Here is a 25,391-nt window from a genome sequence, read left to right as displayed (position 1 = left end):
CATGATAGTCAGGAAACAAGAATAGAAAATAAAAACAACCTAGCCCTCTCCTAGGGCACTAGTTCACTTCTTGAACCCTCACTATTAAAGTGCAGCTAGTCTGCAAACGAAAGTCCAAAGTCAGCTTAGCCCTGCTTCCTGCAGGTTAACACAGGCTCCGGCCTAGTCTCTAGTTGGCTGGCTGCCACAGCCTCACTGTCTGGCTTGCTTCCTTGCAGGTACCATAGCTCAGTCACAGAGTTTGATGGCCTTTCCTGTATCTCACAGGTCTAGGCTCAGGCCTCCTGGCCCCCAATGGCTTCCTGGCACAATGAGCTCTGTCTGACTGTTCCGCCTCAGGCCTCCTAGGACTGAATCCACTGGGCAGCCCTTACACAATCTCTCAGAATCCTTTTTTTCTCTGTGTGGGCGGATCTCTCCTGCCCCACACAGAATCTGCTGCTCACCAGTGCCATTTCTGGTGATACTGCCACATATCCCCCTCCCCAGCTTGAAACCTCTGGGTTCAGTGACATGGGATGAGGCATTCTCATGACGATGTTCCTCTTCACTCTTCTCATGAGGGAAATCCACTGCATCCATGGTCATATAAACTCATGTGTTCTCTGGGGTTCTCATCCTCCAGATTCCAGAATGTATTTTCCTCCGACCCTTTTTGATCACCTTATGGTACCAGTGGTGGTACTTGCTGTCTTTATGCAGTACTTGAGGGTCATCCCTGGGTACCACGTCAGGCATCAAGAAATTTAAGTTACTTTTCCCAAAGGGACATACGTCATCTTTACTTTTGCCACTTACATCAAAATCAAGCAAGTTATTTTCGACATAATCTGCTGGTTTGGACAAAGAACAACTTTTCCTTTGTTTCTTTTCAACAGTCTCAAGGTTTTTCTTACTTAAACTTCTTAAAGGCACCACTTTTGGCCAACTCCTGCTTGTCACATCTTTAACCTTCAGCCTTGAAGCCCTATATTGGCTACTGGCATACTTCACTAATAGCTCCTCTTCTTTCAAGGGGCCAACATTACCCTGAGAGTCATCAGCATCACAACTTCTGGACCTTGGCTTTATGTCAACCGACCATGTACTCACACTGCCACCCTTAGGTTCCAGACTCTCATGTCCAGGTAAGATACTTGAATCTTTGCTCCATTGGTCCGCAGACTTAATCTTGCGGCTTTGATGGTTATTTGCCACTTCATTAAGGCATAGATCTCTTGGACTTTTTTGTGCTCCCAATTTTTGAGCCTTGAAAATCTGATGAACAATTTCAACATGTTCCACCAGCACAGGTTGAAGTTTATTCTCCACAGAGGTCTTTATTTTCCAATTCACTTTAGCTGGACTACTTGCTTCAAGCTTTCTCATGTGAGACCACTCCACTTCCTCATAGACAAATCCAGCAGCACTGCAAATTGCATCATGCTTGCATGAAGGCATTGTTTCACATACATGAGTATGATTCTTTACGAGACTCCCAGAATTAACTTTCTCCAAGGTTCTGCTTTGCCCTGCAAAACTGTGTGATTGAGTCACCTTCTCACCACACTGAACACTCGGTAACAAGAGTGTCTCATCCTTTGAAGCCATCACTATCTCCATAGACTTCTGTACATCCTGTACCTTTGCTTCACAGGTCATGCGATCACCATCTGTATACGTCCGTTCTTTATTATCATCAACTTTGGACACAGTTTTGCAATCTAGACCTGTGCCCCTTTTGGAGGATTCCATACCCTTAGCTATGACTGCAAGCTGAAAGTTACTGCAAGGAATCTCATCCACTTTTTCAAATCGGACCTTTAGGGAATTTCCCAACTCGAATACTTCTGTCCCCCCTTGTACACTGGTATTGCCAATGAGAACATCTCTATGGTCCCATTGCTGCTGAAAGACATAATTCTGGAACATCTTACTTTCTTCCTGCAATTCATTGTTTGTCCGTTGCTCATCACACAAGACACTCGGCACCGGTAGCATATCACTTTGTGTGCCAGCCTTTTCAGGATCAACTTGAACCAATTGCTGCTTGTGGTTATGTACTTCTGCCACACTGGGTTCAGCAAAGACATCGGACGCCATTTTAGGTCCAGAATCCAACTTCAGAATGTTATTTAACTTCTTTTCCTCTTCTGATTTTCCCACTACCATGTGGCACCTTGTTTGAGCCATAGACAGCTGCTTTTGCAGCTGGGCAATTTTCACCATGGCACTTTCCAACTTGTTCTCTGATTGCCGCAGACTGCGCTCCACAACTTCATGTTCAGCAAGTCTCAACTTTTGTACAATTATTTCAGACTCTGCCACGTTCAATTCACTCTGCAACTCCAGTTCTTTGGTACTCCTCTCCACTTGGAAATTTTGCAACTGGTTCTGTGTACTTAGTAAACACTTCTCCAGATTCTCACTCTTGCAACTTCCAAGCCCTGCCATGGGCAAAGTTAAGCTCTCTCTCCAAAGATTCACTTTGCTTTGCGCTTTTATGCAGACTTTCCTCCAGGAATACATTTCTTTCTGTCAGATATTCTGAAACTGCTTTAGCTGCAAGTTAATTGGAATGGAGAGTTTGTACTTGCTCCTAAAAGCTGACTTTAAGACAGACCATCTCCATCTCTTTTCCTTCATGGTCAGTTTCCCACTGAGCACGAGTCTGCAGCATCTGGAGATGCTTCTCTTTCACTTCACAAAACTCTAAAGCCAAAGAACTCTTCTCCAATTCACAAGTCTTAAGCTTTACTTGTGTGGACACAATCAAAGAGTCTTTCTCCCTCAACAGCAGAACCAGACCTGTCACTTTCACTTGTGTGCACTCAGCATCACTTTGATGCTTCTGGACACCTTCTTTCAATTCTTCCACTTCCTGCTGAAGTACCACACACTTTTGCTGCAATTCCACAACATCTCGCTCTAATACGTCATTCTTTGCTATGAGCGCATCATTTTCATACTTTGCAACACTTTTGAAAAGTTAAGCTTCCTCAAGGCATTCAGAGGGCCTGATTCAGAGCCGAACGCTCTGACCAGAGCGCTCTCTCTGAATCAGGGCCCTCCTACCTTAAAATGGAGAGGCCTCCTGGCCGCTCGTATAGCTGTGGGTGACCACCCACAGCTATAGCGAGCGTCCATGATGATGGTCGCGATACCATCGGGCTTGCGACGAGACCCTACGGTAGGGTCTCACTGCCGCAAGCCCAGGAGTGATTTTGGCTCTATCAGAGCCAAAAGCACTCACACTGACATCACTACTGATGTCAGTGGGGCTGGACTCAGACGGTAGGCGTTCCCATGGGAACGCCTCCATCTGGCAGCCATGCCCCCGGCACACCCACCAAAGGGGGCGTGCTGTCACTCACCATCGACAGCACGCCCCCTTTGGTGCGAGACCCTGAGCGACATATTCCTCGTCACTCGCCGGGTCTCGCGCATGAGCACGACGGAGCTCCCTCCATCGTGTGCATGCGCATTCGCCCAACATCGACCCGCTTGCGAGCGACCTTCGCTCACGAGCAGGTCTGAATGACCCCCAGATATAGCTGCCAATTTGAGGTCTGTCTTGACGATATTAAAATGAACCTCTATATACCCCTGCCTGTACCTTCCAAAATCCTTCCTATAAACCTCTAAGGATGACGCTAATTTGCATACGCAGTCATACAGTAAATAGAGACTCCAGACTTAGAACATGTGGTTCCAAAGCATAAAGTATTATTTAAGTAAAAAGTACATTCAGTTACACGCTATAATCTGTGTACAATTTAGCGCGAAGGAATTATACAGACCCAAGTACAGTATACATACGCAGCGCCTCTGGACCAGATCCCGGCATTCAGAAAGAAAACCTCCGTCAATCAGCATTCAGCAAGAAGACTAAAGACCCAGTGTTTGAGCACACATGTTTATACCCCCCAGAATAGACAGGACAATAGAGAAGTTTCTTGCTTATGCCATTGGTTCCCAGGGGAGAAGCATATGTTACAGTGCATTTAACAGGCTGGTTCAAATAGACTCGTCCAGCCTCTAACATCTGAGGGTCTTTTCCCTCCCGCCTCCCCATGCTGCATCCTAACAGTTGTTCATAAAATATACATTTTGTTGCTTGCAGTTTCTGCGGTCCATAAGTTGAGAATGCCTCATGTGATCTCCACACCGATAGTACCGGAATTCTGTTGAAAGAGTATGCATCAGTACGAACCCAAACACGGCTGTCTTAACATGTATAAAATGTTAGTTATCAAATATCTTTATTTCACAGCATTTAAACAAACTGAACCAACTTAAATCATATACTTTAAAGCTTATTAAACCTTATGTGTGAATATGTAATGTGTGAGTATTCGGGGTTTGATATAAAGACATATTAATGTGTGTATGAGGAAGGGTGCACTTAACTCTCACTTAGTGAACATCTTAGCAGTGGAACATGCTGAGCCAGATAGTTCCACATGCCCACCCTGTGAGCAGTCCCCCCCACCTGTCCCCAGGCTTCAAAAGAAAAACTCTTTATTCTCCCAGTCTCTTGTGTGAAATGCAAATAGCCCAGCTACAAGAGACAGACCTAAGATGACACTCTAGTCTTTGAAATCATGTCATTGCAGGAAGCCTGGTAATGTAAAGTGTGTATTCCAGCCTGTAGTGAGGGCAAACACTATCCAGGAAGCTTATCTACACAAGCTAGTTGTCACGTGGCCAATTGCTCTATTCATCTAATGCAATCAAATTTTGACATACTGTAAAGCCATTTCTGAAATATATCCTTTATAACACGTAAAGTCATGAAATAGGCTTTTGGTGAATCACCGTAACCTATGGCGATGGTCACAGATGCATTCGCATGATGCTAATAGTATTATCTCCACACGTACTAAAGTGTGAGTTTATCTAAAATGGCGCTCAGTCGCAAGATGGTGTCGCTGCGATTCAATTTTAAACTGATCTTGTTTCAGCCAATAATCCAGTTTCGACAGTCTCTTTAAGAACTTCACATTTTTTTTATTTCTTGTTGCTCAAATGCCATTTTCAGAGTGGACAATTCACGCTGTTATTTCTTTTCAGCTTGTTCATGAACATTTCTCTCATCAACCAATTGTTCCATTAAGTCATCAACCTTCCCAGCATAATATGAATTGCCTTCATTCAAAGCTTTACGCATGCTGTCAAATTCCTCCAGGCTGATATAGTCCTTTCTGGACGGACCTTGCACCATACACTGACCACACACACTGACCTTTTTCTTCTGCTTATTAAATGTCTCTTTGTCAGGCAGAACATGCTTTACCCCAACACTTTGAAAGGATTCACCACAGAGGATTTCAAACAGCTTTAAATCCCTTCCATGTAATTGATTTTCTTCACATACAGACTGTACACTCCAGTCCTGGATTTGCAAATCTCCAGCCTTAAAATGGACCTTTGTAGCAGGCCTTCTGCCTTTAAAACATTTCTCTTTATTTCCCATAATTCTTGTGATACAATATACAGGAATAACTTGCTTTTGTTTTCACTGTAACACACTTTGTCTTCACAAGTATTTTAAACACAACAAAACATTTTTTTTTTCATGTGGCACTACAATTTCCAGCATGTCAAGCACTGTCTGTTTAACAGGAAAAAGGAATCTCTGCTCCACACTACACTTGATTAGCCACACCTTGTCTTAACGAGCTTGAACATTTCAGCAGGACAAACACACATTCTCCTTTAACTCTTTCACTGTCACAACACTTTAAATATTTCATAGGTGGCACTTTCCAAACATTTTCATGTCTCATAAAGGGTTTCCATATATTTAGACAATTTGCAGACAGACAATACTCCAGCAATTTGTGTAACACTTATTTTTCTTCCTCTTCAAGGAACAAAGTGTACTGTACACTGCAGCACTAGTGCATCTCATTTATGCAGACACTTCTCTTAAATAGTTCAACATGCATGTTTCCACTCACCACCTTGACGAGCCATGCAGGTGCAGTGAGCCTCCTTATGTCCATTTACTTGCGTAGAATCTTGGTGCATAGAATCTCTTTTTGCCCGCATTCTCCACCATATTGTGATGTCTTGGGGTTAATTAGCTCAGCAGAGGGTGAATGGGTGCAGTGTTTAGATGCTTAATGAGGGTCCGCACACAGCTATCAGGTGAAATAAACGAGGTGATGGTGCTTTACTTCAGCATGATAGTCAGGAAAGAAGAATAGAAAATAAAAACAACCTAGCCCTCTCCTAGGGCACTAGCTCACTTCTTGAACCCTCACTATTAAAGTGCAGCTAGTCTGCAAACAAAAGTCCAAAGTCAGCTTAGCCTTGCTTCCTGCAGGTTAACACAGGCTCCGGCCTGGTCTCTAGTTGGCTGGCTGCCACAGCCTCACAGTCTGGCCTGCTTCCTTGCAGGTACCATAGCTCAGTCACAGAGTTTGATGGCCTTTCCTGTATCTCACAGGTCTAGGCTCAGGCCTCCTGGCCCCCAATGGCTTCCTGGCACAATGAGCTCTGTCTGACTGTTCCGCCTCAATCCTCCCAGGACTGAATCCACTGGGCAGTCCTTACACAATCTCCCAGAATCCTTTTCTTCTCTGTGTGGGTGGATCTTTCCTGCCCCACACAGAATATGCAGCTCACCAGTGCCATCTCTGGTGATACTGCCACAATATATATATATATATATATATATATATATATATATATATATATATATTTATTTATATAAATATATATATATAAATATATATATACAAACACGCCATATGCTGGTTTTGGATATATATATATGCACATACACACACACACACACACACACACATATATATATATATATATATATATATACATACAAAAAGAGGTACCGGCACCAAGTTAGATAAGGATACTAGTTAGGAGGTGAATACGATTGTGTATGCTATGTTCTCCCTGTATTTCAAGGGTGTCAGCTGGACCAAATATAGTAGGGCATTTGGGATTGCCCTTTAGTGCAGTATGTGTAGGTATTCAAGGTCTTTAGCGACTGACATAGATAATACAAACTAATATGTGTTACAAGATACAAATGTATTATTAAGGTGCTTCATAAATCATATAAGAGCATATGTGTAAAAAATATATATATAATAATTTATTAAATATAACATACAAACAAACAAATTATAGACTGCTGAGCCTGTGCGTATTTTCAAAGAGCTCTAGCAAATGACCTTTTAGGTCTAGGTATGTGAAACAGGTGTATCTCACAAAGTGCTAATAAATATTTAAAAACTAGCCTTAGTACAGGTTCAATAAATACATAAGTACATAAGTATGATATATTAAAAGCACAGGAAAATGCACATAAAACTTTTCTGTGTCAGAGCAGCAATAAGTGTTCTAAATACTATAAAAACGCTCTAAAAAGTACAAAGTATAAGAAGGTTCTCCTAAATTCATAAGGTGCTTATCTTTGATAGTTCATTAGGCAAGAGGCAACTACCCAACGCATTTCATCCACTGGGGACTACATCAAGGGGTGCTGTTAGCCTGGGGTAATCGCTCTTTATACCCCATTTCAATCAGGACTCAATTTGCCTTGTTTGAATCTTTCATGACATCACTTCCGGTTTGCAACATCCAGAATCATATACTTTCAGTTCCAATATACAATCGCTATCCATGCAGTGCCAGGGAATCTATGTGAACTCCCTCTGGGTCACCATGTGTCACTGGGTGGTATTGCAAGGAATCAGGGATGTCTCCAGGGCTTGCTGTCCAAAAGTTCTCCTTTCCCTGCATACACTGGCTTCTGCCCTTCCTGGAGTTACTTCCGCCCAGTCCCTGATGTCATATCCGCTTACTTGAGTCGGTGGTTTCAGGGTATGGTGTTTGTTTCAGTGCTGAGAACATCTTGTTGCGCATGCATAGATGATTCGGATGCCGAGTCTTCATCACTCTCTCTTTCCCAACCGCCGCATCTGAGGTTGCTATGGCAGCATCGTCTCCATTTTGGCATAGTCCATGCGAGGCTAATGTTATGATGAAAAGAGGGGAGAATTTTAGCAAAACATATTTTACATATATATATCCTCCTAATTCTTATTCTTGAAGAGGTGCTACATGTTAGTTGTCACTGCATGAATGCATATGAATTATGCCAAGATAATGTGATGTATGAGAAAATGTAAATAGAAATAATAGTAAAAATAGAAAAAATCTGTAATGGTGATCCAAGCTAATAATCAGATGGATAACGAAAAAAAGGGATTGATGAATAAAAAATGAATGAAATATGATGTTAATAAGAATTAGTTCATAAGCAGGCTCTGAGAGAGGTTTGTAGTTGGAGAAGATGGGGGCAATGGCACTGTAATAGTCCAAATGATGTCTTCCAAAAAGTGATAACGCTGTCTTGAATAAATCCATATATTGGCTTCCATTAAGATATAACCCTTATTCCATTACATGGACTGAGTGGCTACATACGCCATAATGCATATATGTACAGGTACCTACAACACCGGCTATTCCCAGGAGGTCTCCCTTCCAAGTACTGACCCAGCCCAATTGTGCTTAGCTTCCAAGATAAGACAAGATTGGGTGTGAATGCAATGGTAAGATTGTGGGTATCAGACTGTACATACAGCTACCAACTCATCCATCATAGGAATGGGGCAATTTCATAACTTTCGTTAAAACCGTTCGGAGCCAAAGTGTTGACTGAAAATATCCAGAACATTTCACGTCTTGAGAGTTTATTGCCCAAATCCCACCCCTCTTTCTCCCAATGTCACTTGCTCTATTGCCTTAAAAGTAAGGTCTTCGGGGTTAGATCCATGATGAGTGATAAAGTGTTTAGAAACAGCATGTCCCTCTATTTTATTTTTAATGTTGCGGCTGTGCACTTGTATTCTCAGTTTCAGAGGTCTTTTGGTTTGTCCTATATACTTCAAGCCACATTTACATTCCAATAGATATATAATAGATGTTGAATTGCAATTTATGAAGTTTTTTTATTTTAAATTCCTTGGAGTCATTGAAATTAAAAAAGACTTTTCTTCATGGATGTAAATACCTGCATATACTACAACGACCACATTTGTAGCATCCCAGACATGGAGGAAGAGTTTTGTTTTTCATCTGATTCCCATCCCTTATCATACTAGGTGCCAAGGTATCCTAAAGATTCCTTCCTTTTCTGAACAGAATTGCTGGTTTTGGGGGTAGGATATCTTCAAGTATAGGGCCCATGAGTAAGATGTTCCAATGTTTCTGTAGGGATCCCTTAACTTTATTCTCATGTCCATTGTTAGTAGTGACAAAAGGTAGGAAGTCTTTCTTTGTGGTGCTTTTATCTTTGTACTTTATCAGGTCTTCTCTTTTAAGGTCCCTTGTATCTCTGCTGCTTTCGTCAGGAGTTCCACTGGATACTCTTTTTGTAAAAATCTCTCAGTGTACATTTGGATTTGATCTTCTTGATCTCACTTTCTTTGGTGCAATTCCGCTTGATCCTATGAAATTGGAAATAGGGGATATTTTGTTTCCATTTCTTAAGATGTCCACTTTTGTAATGTAGGTATCTATTGGTGTCTACCTCCTTAATGTGATTTTTAGTGATTATTCTCCCTTCCTCCTGGGTTAGGACTAGATCTAAGAATTCCAATGATGTATCACTGTAATGAGATGTGAACTTGAGGTTCATGTTATTTGTTCCAAGGTGTATTAAAAACTATTTAAAAACTTCCTCTGAACCATTCCAAATAATTAAAATGTCATCAATGTATCTTTTGTACATAACTGTTCTTTGTGAAAGGATTATTATCGTAGATGTAGTCTTTCTCCCAGTACCCCATGAAAATATTAGCAAAACTGGGCACAAAAATGGTACTCATTGCTATCCCACATATCTGGTGATAAAACATCTAAAAATTTAAAATAATTATGATTTAATATAAAACTCATAAGATCACATTCAAATTCATGATGTGTAGTGCACATAGAGTCATCCTCTTCCATGACTGCTCTGCACACATTGATACATTTGCTATGTTCAATGCAGGTATATAAATATTGTACATCGATGGTAATCCATCTGTAGGTGTCTTTCCATTCAATCTCTTGTATACATTGTAGTAGATTGGTTGTGTCTTTAAGGTATGAGTCCAATTTCAAAACATACTTCTGCAAGAAAACATCCACGTACCCCGAAAGGTGTGAGGTCAGTGAGTCAATGCCCACTACAATGGGTCTTCCCGATGGTTCTATTAGCGATTTATGAATCTTTGGAAGGAAATAGAAAATGGGGGTTGTGTGATTGGTTGTCATTAGATATTGATATTCTTCTTTACACAGGGTTCCTTCATGGAGACCACGTAACAGCAGTGTTCTCAATTCCTCTGTGAAGTCTTCTATTTGATCCTTTTCTAATATGACATATGAATCTTTGTCTCCCAGCAATCTGTTGGCTTCCTTCAGATATGCTTGTCTGTCCATAATTACCAATACCCCCCTTTATCAGCTTGTTTTCATGATAATTCCCTTATTCTTTTGTAACTCTACCTCCTCCATGTCTGGGATGCTACAAATGTGGTAGTTGTAGTATATGCAGGTATTTACATCCATGAAGAAAAGTATTTTTTAATTTTAATGACTCCAAGGAATTTAAAATAAAAAAACTTCATAAATTGCAATTCAACATCTATTATATATCTATTGGAATGTAAATGTGGCTTGAAGTATATAGGACAAACCAAAAGACCTCTGAAACTGAGAATACAAGTGCACAGCCGCAACATTAAAAATAAAATAGAGGGACATGCTGTTTCTAAACACTTTATCACTCATCATGGATCTAACCCCGAAGACCTTACTTTTAAGGCAATAGAGCAAGTGACATTGGGAGAAAGAGGGGAGATTTGGGCAATAAACTCTCAAGACGTGAAATGTTCTGAATATTTCAACTCAACACTTTGGCTCCGAACGATTTTAACGAAAGTTATGAAATTGCCCCATTCCTATGATGGATGAGTTGGTAGCTGTATGTACATTCTGATACCTACAATCTTACCATTGCATTCACACCCAATCTTGTCTGATCTTGGAAGCTAAGCACAATTGGGCTGGGTCAGTACTTGGATGGGAGACCTCCTGGGAATACCTGGTGTTGTAGGTACCTGTACATATATGCATTAATGGAATAAGGGTTATACCTTAATGGAAGCCAATATATGGATTTATTCAAGACATCGTTATCACTTTTTGGAATACATCTTTTGGACTATTAAAGTGCCATTGCCCCCATCTTCTCCAACTACAAACCTCTCTCAAAGCGTGCTTTTGAACTAATTCTCATCAACATCATATTTTATTCATCAACCCCTTTTTTTTTTATCCATCTGATTATTAGCTTGGAACACCATTACAGATTTTTTCTATTTTTAAGATTTTTTCTATATACATTTTCTCTATACATCACATTATCTTGGCATAATTCATGTGCATTCATGCAGTGACAACTAACATGTAGCACCTTTTCAAGAATAAGAATTAGGAGGATATATATATTTATAATACGGTTTGCTAAAATTCTCCCCTCTTTTCATTATAATGTTAGCCGCACCTGGACTATGCCAAAATGGCGACCACGCTGCCATAGCAACCTCAGATGCGGCCATTGGGAAAGAGAGAGCGATGAAGACCCAGCATCCACCTCATCTATGCATGCGCAACAAGATGTTCTCCGCACTGAAACAAGCTCCATACCCTGAAACCACCGACTCGAGTAAGCGGATATGATGTCAGTGACCGGGCGGAAGTAACTCCAAGAAGGGCGGAAGCCAGCGTACGCAGGGAAAGGAGAACTTTTGGACAGCAAGCCCTGGAGACTTCCCTGACTCCTTGCAAACCCACCCAGTGACACATGGTGTTCCAGAGGGAGTTCACATAGATCTCCTGGCACTGCATGGATAGCGATTGTATATTGGAACTGAAAGTATATTATTCCGGATGTTGCAAACCGGAAGTGATGTCATGAAAGATTCAAACAAGGCAAATTGAGTCCGGAATGAAATGGGGTATAAAAAGCGATCACCCTAGGCTAACAGCACCCCTTGATGAAGTCCCCAGTGGATGAAACGCGTTGGGCACCTTATGAATTTAGGAGAACCTTCTTATACTTTGTACTTTTTAGAGCATTTTTTAAGTATTTAGAACACTTATTGCTGCTCTGACACAGAAACGTTTTATGTGCATTTTCCTGTGCTTTTAATATATCATACATATGTACTTATGTATTTATTGAACCTGTACTAAGGCTAGTTTTTAAATATTTATTAGCACTTTGCACTTTGTGAGATACACCTGTTGCACATACCTAGACCTAAAAGGTCATTGCTAGCACTCCTTGAAAATACGCACATGGTCAGCAGTCTATGTATGTTATATTTAATAAATTGATATATATATTTTTACTCAAATGCTCTTATATGATTTATGAAGCACCTTGATGATCCATTTGTATCTTGTTACACTTATTAATTTGTATTATCTACATCAGTCGCTAAAGACCTTGTATACCTACACATATATATATATATACATACATGCATATATATATATATATATATATTTATCCTGGAAGCTTGAGACTGGTTCACATCTGTCTCACAGAGGGGAATACCCAGGTCCTTAGTGGTTTTTGATTAATTTTGAGGAGCTTCGGACAGCTACTGCTGACTCACTAAATGTTGTAAATCTATATGAGTTTAATTCTGATCGTTACTATGAACCCATTATTAGTAGATATTTGATTATCAGACTTGGATCATATTTGGTTATATACCAAGTTACTCAAAGTCCATCTCTTCTACCCATTTAAAGATACCTACCCCTGATGAAGTCAAAAAATGAAACGCATAGGGTTTACCAGTTATGGTTCCATTGACCAGTTGTGTGAAGATTCCCTCCCTATTGAGCTCACACCTGTTTAAAGGTGAGGGTAGGTCTCAAAAAACATCTATACACTGGCCTTGGCTCATTGATTTATTGGATCTATGTTATGTGTTTGACTTTGTTTATGTGAACCAAAACTTTTAAATGTTCAACCTATGTTTTTATCAAAAATAAACATTTGGTATCTTTGCTAACTGGTCTTTCTGGCCTTCTGTTGGGTGATTTTTTTTGCTGGAGGGTATATTCACAGGACTCCTCATGGTCTAACATCATACAGTCTAAAAGATGAATACCCAATTTAAACATGTAGAGGAAGGACTTTCACAATCAAGCAACCTGCTAACTCAAACTGTTTTAATTTGATTGCACATAGTGCACTGAAGAATTTTGTATGTATATATATATATATATATATATATACACATACATACAAACATACATATACACAATATATATGTATATGTAGACAGATACACATATTGTATACATATATATATGTATTGTGACACAGTTAGATTAGGAGGTCCCTCTCCTGGGTAGAGGGCTCCTTCCTTACACACACACACACAGCAGCAGGGAAGCAGCACACCAGTCTGGATGCAAGTACAAGCTGGTCGGCGCCAGTCTTTATTGTACAATGTCAGAAACATAAAGAAAACATAAACGTAAATCCTAGCCCTGTCGGGGCACTAACTTCACAGGTAATTCCCTCACTACCAGAACCTGGCAGGGCCTAATGCCCTCACCAGCAACAAAGCACAGCACAGTACTCACAGATAGGTTTTCCAAGTGTCTCTGAGCAAACTCCCTGTCTGCTCTCCCAGGTGAGACAATCAGCCCTAAACACACTAGGCTTATATTGGCCACTCTCAGGTGGAAAACTAACAAGCCTGTTACCAGGCTGCGAGAACCAAAACCTGGAGTGGCCGTGGGTGGAGCCCTCCCTCTCCTCTCACCCACAACCCCCAGGTCCCAAACCGGCTTTTCAAAAAGCCGAAACTCAAGCCTGCTACACTGCAGACTTTCTCCTGGGGATTTTAAACACATAGGACAGGAATCTGGGATAAATGTCCCTGTCACAGACCACTTTACCAGTGATCCTATCACATATCCCCCCCTTTGTTTTGACCTATGGGGTGGAACAACTGAAGCCCCCAAACAATGAACGCGTGACAACGCATCTGCTTTAAACAACAGGTCCCCTGGCCTGTGTTCCACTGAAAATTTAAAAGTTTGTAACGCCAAGAACCATCTCTTATTACTGTCCTTACTTTCGGACATCCACTTTATGGCCAACGCCTCCTTCTCCACTGTGGCATCGGGTAGGCATCGAATTCTGAAACACTGTTCAACCTTCGGAAGTCATTGCAGAAACGCACACTCCCGTCGGGCTTTGGAATCAACACAATGGGACTTGACCATTCACTATGTGATACTTCAATAACCCCTAACTCTAGCATATTTTTAATTTCTTTTGACACCGATGCTCTTGGTGCTTCTGGTAACCTATAGGGCTTTAGATTAACTTTAACCCCTGGGTCAGTGATTATGTCATGTTTAACGACTGAGGTTTTCCCAGGTACGTCAGAGAACAGCACCCTATTTCTGACCAGAAACTCCTTGACCTCTCATTGTTGAATTGCCGACAGGGTTTTTGCCACTGTCACTTTGGGAACTAAGGGCCCGGGATTTACTGGAGGGACTCGGACGGCCGACAGTACCATTCTATCTTTCCAGGGCTTTAACAGATTTATATGGTATATCTGTTCCGGCTTTCTTTTCCCCAGCTGGTAAACTTTGTAATTGACCTGTCCCACTCTTTCTAAGATTTCAAAGGGCCCTTGCCATTTAGCCAAAAGTTTATTTTCCACAGTGGGAACCAACACTAACACTCTGTCCCCAGGAGCAAAGCTGCATAACCGAGTATTACGGTTGTATACCCTCTGCTGTGCCTGTTGAGCCTGTTTCAGGTGCTCTCTCACTATTGGCACCTCTACAATAGGCAATGGAACTAGTGGTCCCTTAAAACGTGGTCTGGGAGCATGATACTGACACTCAGGGCAGGATGCGCAAAAGTCAGATACCTCTTTATGAAGCCCAGGCCAGAAAAACCTCTGCATTATTCGCTCAGTGGTTTTCTCTACCCCTAGATGACCTGCCATTATACGACCATGGGCCAGATCCAACACTGTTCTTCTGTAGGCTTTGGGAACTATTAGTTGTTCCACAACATCTTCCCCATTCTTAGTCACCTGTTATAACCAATCCTGACACATTGCCATGTGGGGATAGGACAAAGGACTATCAGGGTCTATGGGTTTACCATCAACTACTTTTACATTCTCCCTGGCTTTTACCAAAGTAGGGTCATTCAACTGCTCCCCGGCAAAGACCTCTCTTCTGACCTCTAAATCAGGCAGATGATCCACTGGCCCAACAACACTTCCCACCTCAATGGGAGGCACATCAGTTGGCGGGCCACCGTCACGCTCCGCATTCTCTAGTTCACCAACCATAGTAGGAAAAGGGAATAACTCTGACTCAGAAGAAACTCCCTCCTCCACTATATCGACAACTTTCTCAAGTGGACCGGGGTTGTTCACTTCTGGAACAAAAAGGCTTTCCCACAATTTCCAGAAGTGAGCAAAGTCTCTCCCCAATATTGCATCGTACATCAGACCAGGCACCAAACCCACAGAAACTATAGCAGAGCCACATGGTGTCTCGATGTTCACCTCGGCAGTAACATAATATTGATTATCCCAATGTATGCAGGTCACATCAACAGTTTTCCCCTTATGCCTCAAGGGGTTCACCAGCTCAGCTTTTATAAGTGTCACCAAGCTACCAGAGTCTAACAGTGCCTCTACTCGGTTGCCATCTACAGTGAGTACACACATGTGCTTATCAGTCTCAGCCTGCCAGTCAGCCGTACAGGCTGACTGTGCAAAGAAACACCCCCTGCGGTAGACATGAGCAGTATCACATTGCATAGGTTCAGCTGTAAGTGAACAATTAGCGGAAATATGGCCAAAGTCACCACACCGGAAACACTGAATCATATTAATGTCTAGTCGTTTACGGGGCAAGAACCTTCCTGGCCTGGCAGGCCTGTCTCCAGGTTCTACACCCTCAGTCTTAGGTACATCCCACCGCCCAGCACCCTTCTCCCCTGGAACAGTCTTACCAGTGTCTGTGGGAGCTCGCCGGTGCGCCATTGGGGCTTGGTGGGGCATACTCCTCAGCTCCTCAGCTGCCACGTACCTCTCCACTAGCTCGACCAACTGGTCCGTGGACTTAGGGTCTGCATGGCTCACCCACTTGCGCAGAGTCGCGGGTAATGATAGCAGGTACCGGTCCATCACGACCCTTTCCACGATCTGTGGTCCCGTCAGCGTCTCGGGCTGTAGCCATTTTGAGGACAGATGGACGAGGTCATGCATCTGTGAACGTGGAGGCTTGTCCATATGGAACTCCCAGCGGTGGACCCATTGGGCACGAACAAAGGTGGTGACTCCCAAGTGAGTTAGGATGTCCTGTTTTAGTTTTTTATAGTCCTTGGCATCAGCCAGGCATAAGTCGAAATATGCTTTTTGTGGCTCCCCAGACAAAAAAGGTGCCACCAGACTTGCCCACTGCTCCTGGGGCCAACTCTCCCTTTCGGCCGTTCTTTCAAATGCGGCGAGATAGGCCTCCACATCATCGCCCGAAGTCATCTTTTGGAGGAAGTGACTGGCTCGTACGGAGTGAGTGGTGGTGGGAGGACCAGTATTAACATCTCTGGGCCGGGCGACCAGGTGCTGTACCACCTCTTTTATGGCCTGGCTGTTTTCCGCTAAGGCCTGGAAGGTTTCCTCGATGGCAACCTGTTGTTGCCTGGCGGTTTCCTGCTGAAGTTTGTTAGTCTCCTGCTGAGCTGCTGTAGCTTCCTGCTGAGCCCTGGTAGATTCCTGCTGAGCTGCTGTAGCTTGGAGCAAGGCCTTAATAATGTCCTCCATTTTGTCCTGGGGTGTAGGTTGGAAGCTGAACCTTGCCTCTCTGAGCATTGGCTGACGCCTCCTCTATGGGACTCCAAGGACACAGTGTTATTTCCACACTCACAAATTGGGTGTCTGTCCCTTTAATTTTTAAATGGAAAGTTTTCCTCTTGCTGCAACTTCAGTGTGTGTGGGTGCCCGCATTCTCCACCATATTGTGACACAGTTAGATTAGGAGGTCCCTCTCCTGGGTAGAGGACTCCTTCCTTACACACACACACAGCAGCACGGAAGCAGCACACCAGTCTGGATGCAAGTACAAGCTGGTCGGCGCCAGTCTTTATTGTACAATGTCAGAAACATAAAGAAAACATAAACGTAAATCCTAGCCCTGTCGGGGCACTAACTTCACAGGTAGTTTCCTCACTACCAGAACCTGGCAGGGCCTAATGCCCTCGCCAGCAACAAAGCACAGCACAGTACTCACAGATAGGTTTTCCAAGTGTCTCTGAGCAAACTCCCTGTCTGCTCTCCCAGGTGAGACAATCAGCCCTAAACACACTAGGCTTATATTGGCCACTCTCAGGTGGAAACCTAACAAGCCTGTTACCAGGCTGCGAGAAGCAAAACCTAGAGTGGCCGTGGGTGGAGCTCTCCCTCTCCTCTCACCCACAACCCCCAGGTCCCAAACCGGCTTTTCAAAAAGCCGAAACTCAAGCCTGCTACACTGCAGACTTTCTCCTGGGGATTTTAAACACATAGGACAGGAATCTGGGATAAATGTCCCTGTCACAGACCACTTTACCAGTGATCCTATCACAATATATATATATATATATATATATATTATGAATGCGATTCAGTCGCTAATTTGTGCTGCAAGTCGCTTAAGAAGGAATTGCTTTCCAGTCCAATCATATGGTTCCAAAGCACAAAAAGTAATTTATGTGAAAAGGGGTAACATGATGTAAATTTAACAATTAGAGTAAAAAGCAATAAAATAGTAAAGCCAATACATACACGTGTGCACTGGTCCCAGTATACAGTCATCAGTCCTGAAGTCTGCGGATGCAAAGAAGATGTGTGTACACTGGGATCAGGACACAAGCCTATATACCTTACAGGTCTCAGAGTTAACAAAGGGACAAATTGACAGGTTTTCATTGGTTCTTGCTACTGGTCAATCTGGTCATTGGACAGTTCATACGGTGTCATCAGGGATATGGCTCAGTCTTCCAACGGTCACATTGTGTAGCTTCCCGCCGAAGAACTGGTTAAAACTGGTTACAACACTGCATTCAAGTAATAACATTCTATTCAATAACTCCCTATCATCCATAACTAGCGGACGCATGATGTGACTTCTTTGCCGATTGAAACCTATGTCTGCAAATAAACAGGGATTTAGTATGATACCAAACATGACATGTCCACTGTATTCTGAAACTTAGATCTCTTTTAAGTACATATTACATTATAATTATTAACTAACAAAACCTTTAATAACTCTGATTATTAACTATAATGTGTGGGAACCATTTTATATGTATGCGTTCGCATATGTGCATCTGTATATTGAAATAGGAAGTGTTCGTATGTATGTATGTGAATACGCATGTGAGCATCTATGTGTACGCATGTGGATACACATACGAGCGTCTCTGTGTATGCATATAAGTTTATGTGTGTGTGTTATGTGCATCAGTGTATATGTGTATGGTGGATTCACATTTGTGTGCATTGTATTGCTCCGATGCAAAGTAGCATCCTAGTAATATGTCATCAGACTATAGATGAATATATTGTCAGATAATAATTGTAAAGCGATCATATCCAATTATTTGACTTTGACAGTCCACCCTTTGATAGCAAATATAAAACTATCACATTCTATTCTTAACCTATTTAGTCATGCATAATAAATTATTATCTAATGCTCTATACGGTATGACACAATTCGGTCATTGAACCATCAATAGTGCACCTTAGGAAAGGGTAAAACAACCCTTATACGCACTCAGCGGATCTATAGGGGACCATTGGTAGGATGTGGGACCTCATCGAACCTATAAAGGAAGTTTGGGGGAATTGAGACTACATTATCTATGATGTTTAATGGAACATTTACAAACTTTTTATTATACATGACCAAGCCTATTCACATGATATTATCTGATGGTACATTCAATTTCAGGATTGTAATGCAGTTCTTTATCAACCTTAGTACCTATACTACCACTACTCACCACCATTTTGATTTCATTTTCACTGTTTACCTTTACATTTTCCACACTTCAACACAGTAGGAGCACATCTGACACATAAACCAATTACTAAAATGACAACAAGTATAAGAATAAGGAGCTTACCTATACTAGCAATCATCTCCTGTACCCACTCTCCCAGACCGGAGAACCATTTTATAGGGTTTAACCATGAGAACCATTTCTCTACCTTTACCTCAGTCTCATACAAGGAAGTATTATGGTCCTTCTGAAATTCCCACTTCAGTTGTAGGATTTCATCCATTCTCCAATCACCTGTTTGGGGTCATTAGTATTATTGGTGATGTATGTGCAACATTTGATACCAAATTGGGTTGCCAAAGTCACACAATATCCACCAGTAATAGATGTCATATAGTTTAACACTAGCCTATGTTGTACCAATTCCTTTTTATAAGCCTGTAGCTCCTTACCCATATACCTGAAAGTGTCATCATACATCTCGGTGATATTGTCTATTAATTTAGCCAGGTCTTGGATGTATCGAAAATTTAAAGTTCCCCGAGTGCTGTGTGGCTATATATTCTTCACCAGGGATCATATTTATTTTGTCACGATGTTCATACTGCATGTGTATGTATGGAGGTTGTGTGGTTTTATGGATACCAATTATTTCATCATGTGTAAGGGTCATTACCTCTGAGCCCAATTTGCCTATAAAACATAAACCCTTGGAACTTCAGAGATAACCAAGAATAAGCCCTTCTTCCACAAACATAGTATACATTATACACATAATATCACATAAAGTTTTAACAAAACTACCTATGCCTATTGTCTTCATCTGCTCAAGACACGTTTCAGCCTGAATAACAAATTGACAATAACCCATAGGAACTTTTCCAATAGATAACACATTCGGTTTGTTCCTATGTCCTCGTCTCTGGGGTTCATCACTACTGGTGTGACTAGCCATTGTCTGATCCAATAAGTCTGCTTCCCAATTCTCCAGTCTTTATATGTATGAAAGGTTCAGACACAGCAAAGACCGATCTATGGAGTATTGCCAGGGCTTTAAACTAGGGGACCTGGTAATGTTATACCGTCTATGGACCTCCCTCTCCGTAATTCAAGGACCTCAGAGAAATTTAATGGGAATGGTACCAATCCTACATTATGTTGTCCCTGAGGCATGTGAGTGCACACCAAACATTCAGTCTGGTTTAAGACCTTACCCACTAAGGAATGGTAATCCTCTAAGGGATTTACCTTCTGCCAACTCACATGCTCTCCTAAATGCCACTAGTTCAGCCACGTGGGCTGAGTGAGGTGGACAAAGGGAATCAGCCTCTATGACATTCTTGTTATCTACAACAGCATAACCTGTGCATAATTCTCCTGTCTGTCTGTCTATGACATCTCCCATCCATGTAAAACATCAAATCTACATCTTCTAATGGTATGTCACGTATGTCTGGTCTTGCAGTAAAGGTCTGATTCAAATATCCCATACTATCATGTGTATCAGCATACCTGCAAAACTCACCTTCAACCAGAAACTCACCTCCTTCCACCCTTTGTGCATCTCGAGGCACATATGGTAAGTACGTTGCTGGATTTAATGTATTGCACCATTTATTGGTAATATTTGCAGGTGCCATCAGAGCTAGTTCCCATTTCATGAACCTTGCTGAAGAGACATGTCTGGTTTGGGCAGAATTCAACAAAGCAGATACTGCATTCGGTGTATAGACAGTTGTATCATGCCCTAATACTACGTCTGTACACTGAATGCAGTACTACGTTACTATGTAACAAAAGAGCAGTTGCAGCTACACTTCTCATACATGATGGGAGTGATCTTGCCACAGTGTCCAATTGTGCACTGTAGTATGCTACAGGTCTGCTAGCATCACCATGTTTCTGTGTGAGGACACCTGCCATGCAGCCATCAGCTTCCGTACAATATAATTCAAAGGGTTTTTTCATAATCTGGTATTCCCAAGGCAGGTGCTTTTGTCAGACTATCCTTAAGGTTAAGGAAAGCCTGCTCTGTTTCCTCAGTGTGTATGACACGGTCGGGTTTTGAGGATGAAACTAAGTCCTGCAATGGTAATGCCAAAATAGAAAAACCTAGGATCCACATCCTGCAGTATCCACACATGCCCCTGAAGGTACAGATTTGCTGCTGGTTTTGCGGCAGTGTCATGGTCTGTATGGCCTGAATTCTGTCCGTTGTCAAGTGTCTTAGCCCCTGGGTTAGACAGTATCACAAGTATTTGACCTTAGTCTGGCATGGCTGTAATTTGTCCTTTGCAACCTTGTGCCCTGTTTGTGAAAGATGAAGCAACAACAGTTTAGTATAATTTAAACATGACATAAATGAATTAGAGCACAACAACAAATCATCTACATATTGAATGAGGACAGACCATTGCTTGGTTGAAAAGATTGCAAACAGTCGTGTAAGGCCTGAGAGAAAATACTGTGTCTATCTATGAAACACTGGAGCAATCGTGTCCATGTATTTTGTACCCCTCTGTAGGATAATATGCAAATAGATATTGACAGTCAGGGTGAAGAGGAACAGAGAAGAAAGCAGAACATAAATCAATGACAGTGAAATGAGTAGCAGATGGTGGAATCTGCATAAGGATGACAGCTGGATTGGGCACTACGGGGAATTGGCTTTCAACAACTTTGTTAATTCGCCTAAGGTCCTGTACTAATCTATAGCCCCTCCCCCCACTCTTCTTCACTGGAAAAATTGGACTATTGGCTGAACTTGCTGTAGAAATTAAGATCCCTTGTTGCAATAACCTCTCAATTATGAGATACACCCCTAGCTCCAAATCAGGCTTTAATGGGTACTGAGGGATTTTTGGAGCCTGCCTACCACTCTTCAAGTTAACCATTACAGGAGTTACATTTGCCATCAATCCAGTGTCCTGTCCATCTTTGGTCCAGAGGGAACCCGGTATTTGAGATAACATCTCTTTTACCTGAGATGAACTTTCTAGAATGGCAGAGTACAACATTAACCTTTGCAGTGTATCCAATATATCCTGTACCTCATGCACAACCTTTTCTGGTATATCTAGGAATATACCATCAGGGGTACAGTATATGACACATCCCATTTTACACAGCAAATCCCTTCCCAGCAGGTTAATAGGAGCCACCACTGCCAGGAGAAAGGAATGCTTGGTGTGCAGCAGCCTGATAGTAACCTCTGCAGGTTTAGTCAAAGGGTAATGCTGTGTTCTCCCCGTTACTCCCATTGCTGATATGGTCTTGTTGGTAACCTGTAAATTAAATGGAGAATTTATCACGGATCTGGTCGCTCTTGTATCTACAAGAAAAGCGTGTTTAGTACCAGATATATCAACTGTCATTGTAGGTTCTTCCCTAGTATTCTCAGTTAACCTGACTGGTTGTAGACTACAGGCATGAACTGACCACTAGCACTGACTATCATCCTCCAGCAGAGCTTTTGCTGTCACTATGTGAGTGGGTAACTGTTGGAAATTTCCTGAATCTTGCGAGTGCCCTCTCTGAGTGTATCCATATGTTCCCTTCTTAGGTGGCCCCCGATTTCTCAATTTACAATCCCTTCTTATGTGTCCCTCTTTGTTACAATGAAAACACCTTACTGTATAACTTCATTGTTGGTATGTGATGTAATTATGTGACTGTGTAGGTAATCCCTCTAAAGCCTGAATGCTCACTGCCATTAACTTCTCACTCTGTGCCTCTTTCTTTTTTGAAATGTTCTTATCATGTTCTATGGCAGATTCTCTAAGTACATCTACAGTAATTCCTCTCCAGTTAGGTAGAGAGGTTTGCACCCTGGTCTTTAGATTATCTTTGATACTATCCATTAGTACCGTAACAGCTACCTCCCTGTTGTGTACATCATCTTTTTACGCCGTAGCGTACGTGCCATACTTCACATGCATTATATACCTTGCCGATCCAATCGGCCCATCCATAAGCAGCACCTCATTGACCATCCCTAGCGACAGCTTAGCACCCATCTGGGACAACACTTTTGCTTCTTTCAATAGGTACTTCAACCAGTGGATGAATTAAACAAGCTGCGTCCACTCACTTCCTCCCGCTGTGCACAGCCGACCACTAAGCATCTTTTTTGTTAGCATACACAACGAGGAAACAGAAAATAGCCTATGCAATTATTCTGCTTTCCGGACAAATTAACCAAGCTTTGTCCGACCGCTTCCTACTTTGAGTAATCTCTAACTGGTAGAATTTAAATATTCCATTAACACTTACCCTTGCCAGTGATTTCCTTCCACGACACCCAAGTCACAATCATGGTTTACATCATGCAGTCCAATCGCATTGCCCAGAGATACTAAAACTTATCAATGGTCTTTGCGATTACTATTGGGGGTTTGGCCAAGAAACAACCTCCGGTTTCTTGCCCAGTTATACCTGCTATGTATACTGCTATGGCTGCCCTACCTGCCTCTTGGACACCTTACCGGCCCTGTCTATTTTCAACAGTACAAAAACCTTTTATTTTCACATCACAAGCACACATTCACATTCATATCCCACCTTGTTTTATGCACAGAAAAATTGCTTTCCCAAGTGACAATACCTATTCAGAGGTTTTAACAAGTAATCATGCTATAAATACAACAAGACTATCTAATAAAACGATTGCTTAAACATGTGGCAGCAAAACAGGGAAGATGCATACGCTATGTGCGAATTGGCTATTGCAGCGCAAAAGTGACAATAAAAGAAACAGACTTTTCTCTCTTGTCCCTAGGTCCTAATCAGCGTTCCTTAAATTACACAAAAACGGATATTTGGTTTCACAACATAAAGTGATAAACAAGCTTTGAACAGATTGTTTCTTACCAGTATATGACGCGTCCACCCTTTGTTGAAGAACCGAAATCCGTACACTGTACATAATTTCCGGTAGCGTGATATCAGTCGTGAGTCCCCATCTATGAATGCCGTTCAGTCGTTAATTTGCGCTGCAAGTCGCTTAAGAAACAATTGCTTTCCAGTCCAATGGTGTGGTTGCAAAGCACAAAAAGTTATTTATGTAAAAAGGGGTAACACAATGTAAAATAAAATTGTACAGCCGATACATACGCGTGCGCACTGGTCCCAGTATACAGTCATCAGTCCTGAAGTCTGCGGTCGCAAAGAAGATGTGTGTACACTGGGATCAGGACACAAGCCTATATACCTTACAAGTTTCAGAGTTAACAAAGGGACAAATTGACAGGTTTTCATTGGTTCTTGCTTCTGGTCAATCTGGTCATTGGTCAGTTCATACGGTGTCATCAGGGGTATGGCTCAGTCTTCCAACAGTCACATTGTGTAGCTTCCCGCCGAAGAATTGGTTAAAACTGGCTACAACACTGCATTCACGTAATAACATTCTATTCAATAACACCCTATCATCCATAACTAGCGGACGCATGATGTGACTTCTTTGCCGATAGAAATGGATGTCTGCAAATAAACAGGGATTTAGTATGATACAAAACATGACATGTCCACTGTATTCTGAACCTTAGATCTCTTTTAAGTACATCTCACATAATTATTTGATAACAATACCTTTAATAGCTGAAATAGCAAATGTGCGTCTATGTGTATGTATGTGAATATACATATGAGCGTCTATGTGTATGTATGTGAATATGCCTATGAGCGTCTGTGTGTATATATGTATATATATATGTGTGCATTATGTGCGTCAGTTTATGTGTGTTGTGAATTCGCATTTGTGCGCATTGGATTGCACCGACGCAAAGTAGCATCCTAGTAATACGTCATCAGACTATAGATGACTATATCATGAATAATAATTGTAAAGCGATCATATCCAATTATTTGACTTTGACAATATATATACATACATATATGCACACTATATATATATATATATATATTTATATTATACACTCCACTGCTTGGAGATTATCTGGTCCTATATTAGATCAGTACACAAGACTACAACAACCTGCATACCCTTGGGGGAGGGGGGGCTGCATTGGCAGACACAACAGGGAGTGTAAACAGCTGGGAAGGAGCACAGTAATACTCACTGCGGGAGCGTTGAGTGGGTCTTCACCTGGTCTATCCAGCGGGTCCGCTTCCTTCACTGGGGCCGGGACGGGACCAGACCATCAAAGGATAGCAGCGGCAATGGGGAAAGCAGGGGGAGGCCTCCGGAGCCTAGCATTGTGGCACATGTGCACCCGAGTCCTGAATTCTGTCTTCAGCCTGAGCCTGA

General features: G+C 41.9%; 1 pseudogene; it reads left to right on the top strand.

Annotated features, from left to right (window-relative positions):
* The first annotated feature begins 11,006 nt into the window (after positions 1–11,006).
* Positions 11,007–11,125, top strand: LOC148508741 (5S ribosomal RNA; annotated as a pseudogene).
* The last annotated feature ends 14,266 nt before the right edge of the window (positions 11,126–25,391 follow it).

Source organism: Taudactylus pleione, unplaced genomic scaffold, assembly GCF_031769625.1.
Source record: "Taudactylus pleione unplaced genomic scaffold, aTauple2 ptg000347l, whole genome shotgun sequence".
Classification (NCBI taxonomy): Eukaryota; Metazoa; Chordata; class Amphibia; order Anura; family Myobatrachidae; genus Taudactylus; species Taudactylus pleione.
This window is presented reverse-complemented; position numbering and strand designations above follow the sequence as displayed.